This window comes from Olea europaea, unplaced genomic scaffold (assembly GCF_002742605.1).
Source record: "Olea europaea var. sylvestris unplaced genomic scaffold, O_europaea_v1 scaffold2167, whole genome shotgun sequence".
In the NCBI taxonomy this organism is placed as follows: Eukaryota; Viridiplantae; Streptophyta; class Magnoliopsida; order Lamiales; family Oleaceae; genus Olea; species Olea europaea.
This window is the reverse complement of record NW_019239664.1, coordinates 87,029-97,006: the sequence shown is the minus strand read 5'-3', so window position 1 is coordinate 97,006 and position 9,978 is coordinate 87,029. Positions and strand designations below refer to the sequence as shown.

Sequence of the window (9,978 nt, the reverse complement as noted above, 5' to 3'; positions counted from 1 at the left end):
TCTCCGGACTTGAGATCAACCCAATGAAGTCTTGAAGAGGCCTCACCTCATTGAGTGATGATGGGCCATCCGATGAGATGGTAGCTTTCTATTCAGAGGGTCGCACCGTCCTCCAATGATATGGGGACTCCTCGTTCGACAATCATACCACATAGAAAGGAACGACTATCCTACCAAAATTTTTCTTGTCAAGAAAAAGTCCTTGTCAACTTTTACAGGTTTTAGGCCATCTATGTCATCGTCAATGAGAAGAGACGATGCAAGTATTGTAGCCTCAAATTATTTACAGAAAATTATAGAAATCTGCAAAATTATGACAATCTGGGCCAATTTAATTACTAAACAATGAAAACTGGATTAATTGAATGAGAACAGAAATAAATAAATAAGAATTTGTTGAATAGGACAGCCAAGTTAGGAATAAAAAATAGTACATTTTTTTGCTGAAACTAAATTTCAATTCAAATGCAGTTGATCCGACCACAACCATATTAATTACAAATCTTGGCACTTCGGAGCATACTATACCAAAAGTCTTTCATATATGAAATCAGACAAACTAATTCATGTTATATAACAACCATATAATAAGATCACAAGAAAGTATGAACGAAAATATCAACAACCTCCTACATTAAAGAGAATTGATTTCGATGAGTGCAAAACAACATTGTATGGATTGATTGATTGAGAAACTCATCGATTTTGTAAATAATTTTGAGTTTTGTAATTAAAAATTCAATGATCTCGAAGAACAGTAATCTATAATTCTGTATGTTCGTTTGTGTTATAATCAGATTGAATAACTCGTTTGACGTAATAGACTTTGCTATCATATGAAGACATAAATATCTAACTTAAAAGGTCAACTCTGTTAAAAATAGTAGCTTAAACATTGATTAGTACTTCGATATTTAGTCGACTCGAGATTTATCGTTTAACATATACAATAAACAGATAAGGTTTGGGTAGAAGACAAACCTATCGAGTCTCTAGGGATTAATTTATTGCACAAAAATCTACTTCTGTATTTAATTTCAGATTTTGCACGAATTACATGATGTAATTTATTGGATTTTAATGATGTTATAATCGTCTTAATGACAAATATTTTAGTCAATGGACTGTTAGTGTGTTTTAATTAAGGACAATTTCATTTGTATTGAATGGAATAAACCGAAAATTGCCCTCCTCTCACAATGCATGCGGGGCCACGTGAATATAAAAATTCTCAAATGTGATCCACACTCCCTATTGTGAGGAGTAGATAAAAGATTAGGTAAAAAATTATGTACATGTAACATTATTCTTTAATTAATAATGTTAATTAGATAATAATTAGTCTTTACCACGAGAGATTACAATAGCCATTGTTTGAACTACATTATTGGAATGAAAATACATTTTTGAATAGTATATTAATGGAAAATGTGATTAAAAAATAAATAATTATTTTGGATTTGTGTCTAATATTATTTTATTAAAAAATGTGTGGTTGAAATGATGTCAAATCATTAATAAAAAATGTATTTTTTTTCAAATAGTGTGGTCAAACAAGGTATACACATATCAAGTTTAAACAAAGATTTATTTGAATTTTAATGAGCATACCTATCTTAAAGCTTATAAAGGGAAATTTGCAGTAGAGAATGTATTGTTGGTCCCATAACTTCAAATCTTAACATATACAATCCAAATATTTTAAAAAATGTGCGTCCAAAGGACCTTTAAACAGTTTATGTCCAAGTGATAGTTAATTGATCAAAAGTTAAGCGTTTGCCCATTTTTAGAAAGAACAATATGGTAACTATCTTCTTTTTCCTCATTCACCCTAAACCGCACCCCCACCAATCATGATTCAAGATTTGCCATTTTCCTCCCTCACAAATCTCTAGGGACGGGGGGGGGTGGGTGGGGCAGGGCGAGGGGCACTCAAGGTTGGGATTCAACCTTTATGATTTAAGATTTGCCGAACGAATACTAATTTTTTTTTTCATTTAATTGGGCTTTTTCATATTAGTTTGATAGTAGATGGTGATGTAACCCATTAACAGCCCATGTTGATAATTACGTATGTGACCTTGTAAGGTCCTTGATCAACATTTGTTAAGTTCTTGTTTGAGTCTCATTCTTCTGAAAATTTATTTTTTTTAAATTCATTTTCAATTACACATCTTTCAATAAAATAATATTATATGCAAATTCAAAATTTTTTTTCAACTTTTAATCACACATTTTTCATCAATTTACTATTCAAAATGTCAGGCTCATCAAGTTCTCAAATAAGGGCTAAAAGTGGAAAAAGGCCAGGCTCATCAAGTTCTCAATCCGTTTCAATTTATTATTTAGTCATAAATGTAGAAACGTCTTCATTAATATGTTACTGGTAATAAAATTAGACGTCGAAGTTGAAAAATCTCATTTTTAAAATTTCGTTGAAAAATATGTTGTATTTACTGAGAGTTCGTATAATTTTTTTCAGTATGTTTTAAGTCTTGAGAAGTTACAATTCCATTGAAAAATACGTATTTTCTGAACTATTTTTTCAATAAAATGTAAAATAAATAAAGGGCCACAAACAGCAAAAACTAAAATTCACAATCCAAAAATAAAATTGAAAAAGATGTCAAAAGACGATTTTACCCCTATTCTTTCTCCTAGAAGAATATAACATTCCAATCCAAATTCTCACTCCAGACACTTTTTAACCCTTGAATTCAGGCAAGACAAGGAGGAGACCCGGAACCCTGGGAGAGGAAAAGGGTCAGAAAAAGTATAGAAAATGTCCAAGACGACATCGTCGTCGGTGGTGGTGCGGCCCGAAGATTATGGCCACAGTCCGGTCCACTACGCCGTGGTGGTTGGCGATCACAGCACCCTTAATAAACTGCTCTCCTCTTTGCCCCGACTCGTTGACCCGAACCGAATACGGACAGAGTCTGACTCCCAAGCCCAAGAATGTCTCGCCGAAAAAATATCCGCCGTCGTCGACCGCCGCGACAACAGTCTAAGGGAAACTCCAATCCATCTCGCTGTTCGTCTTAATGACGCCACCGCCGCTCGCTGGCTTGCTGCTGCGGGGGCCGATGTCTCCCTTCAGAACGCCGCAGGATGGAACCCCCTTCAGGAAGCCCTACTTCGCCGCTGCCCGGAGATTGTATCTACCCTCGTCCAGCATCATCACCTTTCCTCCTGGTCCAAGTGGCGCCGCCGCCTTCCTCGTTTAGTTGCTGCCCTCCGCCGCATGCGCGACTTCTACATGGAGATCTCCTTCCATTTTGAGAGTTCCATCGTGCCATTCGTCGGAAAAATAGCCCCCTCCGACACTTACAAAATCTGGAAACACGATGGCAACCTCCGAGCGGACACATCTCTCGCCGGTTACGACGGTCTCAAAATCCAACGTGCCAATCAAAGTTTCCTCTTCCTCAACGACATTGATAGCACTCTCGAAATCCCCGCTGGATCCCTTCTCGTCCTTAATCACGACGACAAAAAAATCTTCGACGCATTTGAAAATGGGGGAAGCCCATTATCTGATTCCGACATTTCAAGCTTCTGTAATCAGACCAGCGTTTACAGGCCTGGAATGGATGTCACGAAAGCAGAGTTAGTGGGCCGTACTAATTGGAGACGACAGGAAAAAACAGAAAGTGTAGGGCAGTGGAAAGCGAAGGTTTACGAAATGCACAATATTATCTTTACTTTCCGGTCACGTAAAATCAATGCCGGAGATAATAGAGAAGATCCATTTGGGACCAACTACGTCTTGCCGTTGGAAATTGACGAAGAGTCCGACGAAGGGTTTATAGTCGCTGAGAATCCAAGATTTAGCGTGTCTAATGAGAGGCAACGGAGGCACAGCAATTTTGTGAGGGAGGATAGGGAACGGAGGCACAGCAGTTTTGTGAGGGAGGATAGGGAGTTCGTGACGGTGTCTAGGAAGAGTGTGGATATAATTCCGGTAGATGGGAGGAGAAGGGCACCGGAGAGACTAGTTGCGCCGCCGCTGACGAAAGAGAAGGAATACGTGAAGAGCCTGCGACCAATGGTTTGGTTAACGGAAGAGTTTCCATTGAAAACGGAAGAGTTGCTGCCGTTACTTGATATCTTGGCAAATAAGTAAAGGCCGTTAGACGCATGAGGGAGCTGTTAACGACGACGTTTCCTCTCGGGACATTTCCCGTAAAGGTAAAGGACGAATTTGTGACATTTCCCGTAAAGGTAAAGGACGAATTTGTCATAGACCAACTGTTTCTGATTCAGTGAAAGCTTTACTTTGAATTGATTTGCTTTGCTTCAATTTAATTCCTTCTTTTGATGCATAACCAATGTCTCTCTCTTTTAGCAACCAAGACCGTATAATTTGACGTGGAAGTATCCTATTGGTCTTTTTGTGGGCCCTTAAAATACAAGCTTTAGGTATAAAAATATGGAAAAAAAACCATTTGTCCTAGGTGTGTGGGAAGGGGTCCCACGTCCAATAAATGCTTTTGGCTGACCTCCCATGTGAGGGGGCGTGTGCCCAGAGTGTACATCTTGTATACGTGTAGCCGAATCCTAAAATTATCGTGTAGTATCCACTTTTAATTATTTGCATATGGGAAGTGTCGGGCTGGATAGGCAGGGCTCCGAATTGGCTCCCCCTTAATGCTATTTAATATTGTCACTGTTTAATATCAGTCTAGATGACGCAGCACACTCGACCTTAAATTACATGGTCAATTAAATACGAGGAATTATGATCCATTTAATATGATTTATGATATGCTGAAATCTAGATTGGTATTTAACATGAGCATTATTCTTGATTTAGAGTCTTAAAAATAGAATTGTTTTGACTTGGTTTTAATCAGACAGTTGAATTATGATTCAGGTGGCAATCCCTGTGGTTCCTACGGTGAGGGTGGTGATAACTTTTACGAAGTTTGTTGAGTTGCAACCAATTGAAAATTTTTACACTCCACTGTCAAGTCCTAGGCAATTTGGTATAAGAGGAGGCAATGAAGAGGAAAGTACGAGTAAGGAAAGTAGTTATTCTTCGTTTTCATCGTCCTGGTTATCGAGCAGTAGCCGCTCGAGCAATGGCGATCGTGGCGGTGAGCAATTGGATCCATTTACGGTACCAAGTGGATATTGTTGGAGTACTTTTGATGAGAAGAATAGGAAAATGAAGAAAACCAAGTCTACCAGAAAGAAAAACTAAGTGAATGTTGTTTTACAGATTAGATTATAAATGAATGTTGATTAATTGGGTAGATAACAATCTTAAATTTTGAAGCAAATTCTCCAACTGGGGATTGAAATGAAAGTTTACATTAATTAATTTTTTGTTATATTAAAATATGGTTACATTCCATTTAGAGCATCTCCAATGGTGACGTCAAATTTGATATAAATTAACATTTTCAAAATCACTTTTACATTATTATTTACATTTGGGTGGATCTAAATTCAAAATTTTTGTCGGATTTTCTTTGCATCTCTCCATTAGAGAGGTTTTCGGCCAATTTTGAAGATCTAAATTACAATTTAAATTTATTTTACACTACGATTTGAGATGTTCTTATCACTTGAAAATGATGTGTGAATGTTAAAAGTCTATAGGACTCGAAAATGTAACGAACCTTCTGAATCTGTGTAGAATACAATATACGCTCCCGTTTGACCCCCATTACCTGAAAATGAAAATGGGGGGAATAATATTTTTTAGAAAAATGAGTGATTGAAAAAGAAGGAAAAGTTTTCGATTTACGTATAATATTATTTTATGAAAAATTGTGTAGTTGAAAATAGGATAGAAAAAAATGTAATCTAATTGAATTTAATGGAAATCAAACGGGGCTAATACTATAGCATGACATTGATTGGTATCAATGTCTGTCCCCAAAATGCAGCAATGAATACATAAAAATAGTGTACCAAAGGGGTAATAACGTGTCACAAATTGTAAATAAAATGTGACTGATATACTGGACAGTTGATTTTTGAGTCACCAAAAGGTGACAGGACAGCCATAAAATCGTTACCTAATGCAGTCTAAATCTAAACGTTTGTCTTGGTACTTGGTACCACAATATTGATACCAAATTTGATAGATATTTTTCTCTTTATCGAAGTTAAATGATTATTAAAAAAAAACAATAATAATAAATTAATTGGTTCACATTTTCGAATAAAAAAACATAAGTCAGATTTTTGATCTCCTATGCTTTCAAAAAATGGGAAAAAAATCAGAAATTTCACTCTCTACTACTTTACTAAATTAAATGCTGGGAATACTATGTCACTAAAATAAATTACCACTTTTACTATGATCCAAACTTTCCATATTTTAACCCGAGGTGATGCTACATATATACTTTCCGTGTACATAATGCTTTACGTCCCCACCCCCCCCAACATGGAGGGGGTGTAATCTATTATCCTTTAACCGTAACTGAAGCCGCAATTAAGATTCACAATAGAAACGGATGTAATTAATTGAGAATGCTGAAAATCTAGGAATTCAAATTCAAATCGTGAAAATGTTAATGTAATAAGAGCAATAGTGGTGGAAATGGTGAATCCAAACTCGTATCTTTGTTAAATTCTCCCCTAGAATAGTTTCACCGACTGTTAAATTTTGATTGCATACTTCTGTAGAATCAATTCTCATAGGAAATTAATTGAGCAATCAGATTCTGTAACATGTAATTTCTTCTAGAATCCAATCGTAACATTGTATTCTCTTTCTTTTATGTTTAGTCTTTTGATTTAGCTTTATAATTTTTTTGATTCAGATGAGTAGGATTTTAGAAAATTATGAAATTCATTTCATGCATTCCAAATTATGAATGATATTCCATTAATTCTATACAGATTAATTTAATCACATTACGCTTATCATAATTTAGTTCTTTCCACCTTTCTTTCTTTCATAGATATGAAATCCGTGAATGTTTTCATAACATGCCATGCAATGACGTTTGATATTCTATTACCAGCTGGATGCAAGTACGAGGATTTAGTTGACATGATGACTATCGAGATGCAAGTCGATAAAAGGACCTTTTGCTTGAAGATAGATTATGACGTGGGAGATAACTCCCCCCCCCCCACCCACACACACACACACACAAGTATCACAAATGACAATTCATTCATGTTCTATATGGAGCTAAAGAAAAAGGAACGTCAGATAACTGTGTACGCACTATGTGTAATGCTAGTGAATATGTCGAACCAAAATGCATATGTATTGAATGAAGAAGTGCAGCAGTTTGTCCTCAAATGGAACCTTGTCTGCTTTGTGTATATAATCATCATTTAGATACAGCGTTCATATATAATCAGCTATGCATATATAATCACCAGTGAAACAGATGTTATAGATTGGAGATGAATAGAGAAAGAGAGTTTAAAAGTGATAAATTATGAGACTTTCTTGTAAATGAAGCAAGAAAACGGAACATATATATTGTCGTGAAGATAGAAATGGAATTGGACAACTATTTTTAGTGATTCTCGGTATGGTATTGGGTGGGAGATAAGGCATGTTTGGAGGAGTGATTATAGCATGATATATATAAGGCATATTTGAAGGCATGATTACAACATGCGTAATGGTTGGGGAATTTTTGAGTGATTCTCAATGAGTGTTGGGTGGGAGATAAGGCATGTTTGGAGGAGTGATTATAGCATGATATATAAGACGTATTTGGAGGCATGATTACTACGTGTGCTGGTTAATCTCGAACAGTAAAGCAATTTTTGAGATTCAGATTTTACTGCATAAAATTAAGTATTTCTAGGGGTTGTTTGAGCCCATTTTTATCAAAAAATGCAATTTGAAATAGTGTTATAATGAAGAATGCGTGGTTAAAAAATAAGGAAAAGTTTTTGGTATATGTGTATTATTATTTTATTGAAAAATGTGTGGTTGAAATAATGTCAAATCATTGTTGAAAAATGTATTTTGATAAAAAAAAAAAAAAAAATGGGGCTCAAACAAGAGCCTAGAATAAAATATGATTAAAAGTTAAATTTTAATATGTTTTTTAAACCTAGTATTGGGTGAAATTTCCTCTCAAAGATATGAGATCTGCTTCGCCCAACTCAAATAGTAGTTCCCCAATATGGCCCATACTTCATGGCCCAAAGTATTAAAAGCCCACCAAGGACAGGCCCAACCTTCATATCTCCAGGCAACAGCAAAAACTAATTATATATCTCAAATAATATAATATGTTTAAAATTTTAAAAACAGCAAGTATACAATTTGTGCATTCTATATTACGTAGTATAGAGTCTTTCTTAATATTATCAAGTGCTATCCAATAATCTTTACAGAACATATCATATTCCAAATATCTAAGTGCGGTATCAATAACAACTTTTGTGTTGCGTGCAAAACAAAGCAACTTCGTCTATTCCAAACAAATGTAGGCTGGCTAAACCATGAAATTAGCATTCAAAATAGAAAGTGGCGTACGAAGTTTGCTTGTAGAGACAGTTACCTATGAGTTGGCATGTCTTATAAAAATAAAAAAGAACGGATTAGTTAAAGTGACAGCCTATCCACATGCAGACTCCTCTTCTTAATCACAAATATCATAATTATTCTTTCCATAAACATTTTCTCCTTTCTTCACTCAGAGATTCCAAATCTAAGACCCTGTATCCTCTTCCAAGCAAGGTATTCTGTGTTTGTGTTTGTGTGCCTGTTTTCCTACTAATGTTTTAAGGTATCTATTACATAATTAAATCATTTCTTTCCTTCTTTCTTTCTGTTATATGTATTGATGTCTTAATCAGAAGGGCCTCTATCTGCATATTTGTACTTTGGATTCAAAAGTTGATGTTTCAAGGATCAGCGGTTCTGATTGTCCCTTTTTCTTCAAATTGAATCAATTCTCACACCCCATAAGGAAATATTGATATATTTTGAGATACAGGCTGGTGTTACACCATATGTTTTTAGGTGAGCATTGAACAAATTGAACTATGCTCAGCCTAATGGTATTGTAGGCAATCCCTGCTAAGGGCAGCCTCAGATTTTATTCGAGATTCTATTTCGTAATTTACATGTGTTAAGTCGTATAAAAGATTCCAAAGATGCCATTTTTGCTTGTAATTCCATTCTTTCTTGTAGTGTAAATTCTCTTATTGAAGGTTAACCACTAAAAATCGGTATGCTTTACATCTTTCTGATTTTACTTTGTTATTGCTAGGGAACTGAATAGTTATGGCTGCAGAGGCGCCAAGCTGGGCAGATCAATGGGGTGCAGGAGGAATCGGTGCAATGGAAGATGAGAATACTAAAACCAACAAAGAAGTGAACAACAAGAAGAATACAGGCTCCACTGCAGGACTCGGTAAAGCCAAAGCAGCAGCCATTTTAGGTGCACAAAAGGTCAAGAATGGCACATCAATGGGCATCAAGTGGGTCAAAAACAGATGTCAAAAGAAACCCTCTTCAACATAAATATTATCAAAGAAAAAACTCTGCTGTATTGCTTAGTGATTCAAAATTATGTTCCATCTGTATTTTGTCACGTCAAAAAACTCAACACTTGTTTCATCTATCAACTCCTTTCTTGAAAAATTAACTTTATTCATATTTATTCTTTTAAAGAAAAATAAAATACTCTCCCCGCTTTTACTTGTCGGGTTTGGTTAGGCCTATTGGTAGTAGATACATGTTCGATACGCTACACTACTAGATTGACGGGACAATGTCCAGCTTTTTACAAACACATCATAAATGCTTTCTTAAGTTGAAAATGTGTCGAGGAATTAACGGGGGAAGGTGAAAGGGCAAAGGAGGGTTCAGCATTTTCACGTGAAAACAGTACTGTGATGTTCTGTGCGACCAAAATAGGCCATGGGTGGGGCACCTAGTTACAGATAGATGCTTCGGGGATTTCCAACCAAAAAACCAAAAAATTGAAGTTACATGCTTCTTGTGAAGAGGGACATTGGGCTTATATACGCACA

The 9,978-nt window shown here is 35.7% G+C and overlaps 1 long non-coding RNA gene and 1 pseudogene across 1 annotated transcript; both read left to right on the top strand.

Annotated features, from left to right (window-relative positions):
- The first annotated feature begins 2,588 nt into the window (after positions 1 to 2,588).
- On the top strand, positions 2,589 to 5,308 carry LOC111380570 (annotated as a pseudogene).
- A 3,233-nt stretch (positions 5,309 to 8,541) lies between these two features.
- On the top strand, positions 8,542 to 9,626 carry LOC111380571. The gene is made up of 2 exons (XR_002700205.1): positions 8,542 to 8,677; positions 9,213 to 9,626. It is a non-coding gene; the product is annotated as an uncharacterized LOC111380571 (long non-coding RNA).
- Positions 9,627 to 9,978: the final 352 nt, after the last annotated feature.